Genomic DNA, 5000 nt, shown 5'->3' with positions numbered 1-5000 from the left:
TTTCTTTGGGGATTTTTGATTTTGAAGTCGGAAATCTGAGAAGGAAAGAGGGAACGGGATTTTTTTTTTTTTTTTTTTTTTGAGGGGGGAGTGGTGATTTTGAAGTCGGAAATCTGGGAAGGAAAAAAAAGAGGGAGAGTTTTTTTTCTTTTTCTTTCTGTTTTCTTTGGGGATTTTTGATTTTGAAGTCGGAAATCTGGGAAGGAGAGAGGGAGAGGGATTTTTTTTTTCTTTCTGTTTTCTTTGGGGATTTTTGATTTTGAAGTCGGAAATCTGGGAAGGAAAGAGGGAGAGGGCAATGTTTTTTTCTTTAGAATTTTGAATTTGAAGTTTACAATCTGAGGGGAAGGAGAAAGAGGAAGAAAAGAGATATTACAATTTTGATTTCAGTTTAAAATCTGAGGGGGGGAAAGGGAGAGGAAGAAAAGAGATATTCGAATTTTGAATTTGAAGCTTAGAATCTGAGGGGATGGAAAAGGGAGAGGGAGAGGGGAAAAGAGACTGGAATTTTGATTTTGAAATTTAGAATCTGAGGAGAAAGAGGGAGAGGGAAAAAATAGAATTCTGATTTTGCAGTCGGAAATCTGAGAAGGAAAAAGGGTGAGGGAGAAGAAAGCTTTAGAATTCTGATTTTGAAGTCGGAAATCTGAGGGAGAGGAAGAAGAGGAATTCAGATTTTTTAAAAGTTTAGGCTCTGGGGAAATATTTAGAATTTAGATTTTTGAACTTTGAAATTAAATTCAGAGAAAAAAAAGGAGAGAGAGAAGAGATTTAGAATTTTGATTTTGAAGTTCAGATTCCGAGGGGAAGGAAAGCTGGAGAGCTAGAAAAGAGATTTTAGAATTTTGAATTTGAAGTTGAAGCGTTAAGGTTGGATTTAAGATTTGGGAAATAAAATTATAATTTAGATATTTTCATTCTTTTTTGTGCTTGATTTTTATGTTTGGGAATTTAGAATCAGAAATTAGATTTTGTGTACGGGTTTGAAAGTCAGATCTGGAGTTTAGAATTTGGTGTTTTTTGTGTTTGATAATCAGATTTGGGAATCTAGAATTAGAATATAGAATTCGACGTTTTCTTTTGTTTGATCAATCATTCAGGTTTGGGAATTTGGAAGTTTAGAATATCGATTGAAAATTTAAAACTAAGGTAAAGAGTTTAGATTTAAATTTTACGTGTTTAGATTTTAGTTATGAATTTAGAATTTTGTTATGAATTCTCACACCCCTTAAAAATGCTGCCGCAACATACCTCTCTGACATCCTCATGCCCCTTGAAAATGCTGCCCCAACATACCTCTCTGACATCCTCATGCCCCTTGAAAATGCTGCCCCAACATACCTCTCTGACATCCTCATGCCCCTTGAAAATGCTGCCCCAACATACCTCTCTGACATCCTCATGCCCCTTGAAAATGCTGCCCCAACATACCTCTCTGACATCCTCATGCCCCTTGAAAATGCTGCCCCAACATATCTCTATGACATCCTCATGCCCCTTGAAAATGCTGCCCCAACATATCTCTATGACATCCTCATGTCCCTTAAAAATGCTGCCCCAACATACCTCTCTGACATCCTCATGCCCCTTGAAAATGCTGCCCCAACATACCTCTCTGACATCCTCATGCCCCTTGAAAATGCTGCCCCAACATACCTCTCTGACATCCTCATGTCCCTTAAAAATGCTGCCCCAACATACCGTTCTGACATCCTCATGCCCCTTGAAAATGCTGCCCCAACATATCTCTATGACATCCTCATGCCCCTTGAAAATGCTGCCCCAACATATCTCTCTGACATCCTCATGCCCCTTGAAAATGCTGCCCCAACTTATCTCTCTGACATCCTCATGCCCCTTGAAAATGCTGCCCCAACATATCTCTATGACATCCTCATGCCCCTTGAAAATGCTGCCCCAACTTATCTCTATGACATCCTCATGCCCCTTGAAAATGCTGCCCCAACATACCTCTCTGACATCCTCATGCCCCTTGAAAATGCTGCCCCAACATACCGTTCTGACATCCTCATGCCCCTTGAAAATGCTGCCCCAACATATCTCTCTGACATCCTCATGCCCCTTGAAAATGCTGCCCCAACATACCTCTCTGACATCCTCATGCCCCTTAAAAATGCTGCCCCAACATATCTCTCTGACATCCTCATGCCCCTTGAAAATGCTGCCCCAACTTATCTCTCTGACATCCTCATGCCCCTTGAAAATGCTGCCCCAACATATCTCTATGACATCCTCATGCCCCTTGAAAATGCTCCCCCAACATACCTCTCTCCCACCCTCATGCCCCTTGAAAATGCTGCCCCAACATATCTCTCTGACATCCTCATGCCCCTTGAACATGCTGCCCCAACTTATCTCTCTGACATCCTCATGCCCCTTGAAAATGCTGCCCCAACATATCTCTATGACATCCTCATGCCCCTTGAAAATGCTGCCCCAACATACCTCTCTGACATCCTCATGCCCCTTAAAAATGCTGCCCCAACATATCTCTCTGACATCCTCATGCCCCTTAAAAATGCTGCCCCAACATATCTCTATGACATCCTCATGCCCCTTGAAAATGCTGCCCCAACATACCGTTCTGACATCCTCATGCCCCTTGAAAATGCTGCCCCAACATATCTCTATGACATCCTCATGCCCCTTGAAAATGCTGCCCCAACATACCTCTCTGACATCCTCATGCCCCTTGAAAATGCTGCCCCAACATACCGTTCTGACATCCTCATGCCCCTTGAAAATGCTGCCCCAACATACCTCTCTGACATCCTCATGCCCCTTGAAAATGCTGCCCCAACATATCTCTCTGACATCCTCATGCCCCTTGAAAATGCTGCCCCAACATATCTCTATGACATCCTCATGCCCCTTGAAAATGCTGCCCCAACATACCTCTCTGACATCCTCATGCCCCTTGAAAATGCTGCCCCAACATACCTCTCTGACATCCTCATGCCCCTTGAAAATGCTGCCCCAACATATCTCTATGACATCCTCATGCCCCTTGAAAATGCTGCCCCAACATATCTCTCTGACATCCTCATGCCCCTTGAAAATGCTGCCCCAACATATCTCTCTGACATCCTCATGCCCCTTGAAAATGCTGCCCCAACATACCTCTCTGACATCCTCATGCCCCTTAAAAATGCTGCCCCAACATATCTCTATGACATCCTCATGCCCCTTGAAAATGCTGCCCCAACATACCTGTCTGACATCCTCATGCCCCTTGAAAATGCTGCTCCAACATACCGTTCTGACATCCTCATGCCCCTTGAAAATGCTGCCCCAACATATCTCTATGACATCCTCATGCCCCTTGAAAATGCTGCCCCAACATATCTCTCTGACATCCTCATGCCCCTTGAAAATGCTGCCCCAACATACCGTTCTGACATCCTCATGCCCCTTGAAAATGCTGCCCCAACATATCTCTCTGACATCCTCATGCCCCTTGAAAATGCTGCCCCAACTTATCTCTCTGACATCCTCATGCCCCTTGAAAATGCTGCCCCAACATACCTCTCTGACATCCTCATGCCCCTTAAAAATGCTGCCCCAACATATCTCTATGACATCCTCATGCCCCTTGAAAATGCTGCCCCAACATACCTCTCTGACATCCTCATGCCCCTTGAAAATGCTGCCCCAACATACCGTTCTGACATCCTCATGCCCCTTGAAAATGCTGCCCCAACATACCTCTCTGACATCCTCATGCCCCTTGAAAATGCTGCCCCAACATATCTCTCTGACATCCTCATGCCCCTTGAAAATGCTGCCCCAACATATCTCTATGACATCCTCATGCCCCTTGAAAATGCTGCCCCAACATACCTCTCTGACATCCTCATGCCCCTTGAAAATGCTGCCCCAACATATCTCTATGACATCCTCATGCCCCTTAAAAATGCTGCCCCAACATATCTCTCTGACATCCTCATGCCCCTTGAAAATGCTGCCCCAACATATCTCTATGACATCCTCATGCCCCTTGAAAATGCTGCCCCAACATATCTCTATGACATCCTCATGCCCCTTGAAAATGCTGCCCCAACATACCTCTCTGACATCCTCATGCCCCTTAAAAATGCTGCCCCAACATACCTCTCTGACATCCTCATGCCCCTTAAAAATGCTGCCCCAACATATCTCTATGACATCCTCATGCCCCTTGAAAATGCTGCCCCAACATACCGTTCTGACATCCTCATGCCCCTTGAAAATGCTGCCCCAACATATCTCTCTGACATCCTCATGCCCCTTGAAAATGCTGCCCCAACATACCTCTCTGACATCCTCATGCCCCTTGAAAATGCTGCCCCAACATATCTCTATGACATCCTCATGCCCCTTGAAAATGCTGCTCCAACATACCGTTCTGACATCCTCATGCCCCTTGAAAATGCTGCCCCAACATATCTCTCTGACGTCCTCATGCCCCTTAAAAATGCTGCCCCAACATATCTCTATGACATCCTCATGCCCCTTGAAAATGCTGCCCCAACATACCGTTCTGACATCCTCATGCCCCTTGAAAATGCTGCCCCAACATATCTCTATGACATCCTCATGCCCCTTGAAAATGCTGCCCCAACATACCTCTCTGACATCCTCATGCCCCTTGAAAATGCTGCCCCAACATACCTCTCTGACATCCTCATGCCCCTTGAAAATGCTGCCCCAACATACCTCTCTGACATCCTCATGCCCCTTGAAAATGCTGCCCCAACATATCTCTCTGACATCCTCATGCCCCTTGAAAATGCTGCCCCAACATATCTCTATGGCATCCTCATGCCCCTTGAAAATGCTGCCCCAACATACCTCTCTGACATCCTCATGCCCCTTGAAAATGCTGCCCCAACATATCTCTATGACATCCTCATGCCCCTTGAAAATGCTGCCCCAACATATCTCTCTGACATCCTCATGCCCCTTGAAAATGCTGCCCCAACATATCTCTATGACATCCT

At 45.0% G+C, this 5000-nt stretch overlaps 1 protein-coding gene across 1 annotated transcript in view; it reads right to left on the bottom strand.

Moving 5' to 3' along the window:
- The window catches only part of LOC138865096 (uncharacterized), an 11680-nt gene that overhangs the window by 1097 nt on the left and 5583 nt on the right, over positions 1-5000 (bottom strand). The gene's annotated exons all lie outside the window — the stretch shown is intronic.

This window comes from Penaeus vannamei, chromosome 19, assembly GCF_042767895.1.
Source record: "Penaeus vannamei isolate JL-2024 chromosome 19, ASM4276789v1, whole genome shotgun sequence".
NCBI classification, from domain to species: Eukaryota; Metazoa; Arthropoda; class Malacostraca; order Decapoda; family Penaeidae; genus Penaeus; species Penaeus vannamei.
This window is presented reverse-complemented; position numbering and strand designations above follow the sequence as displayed.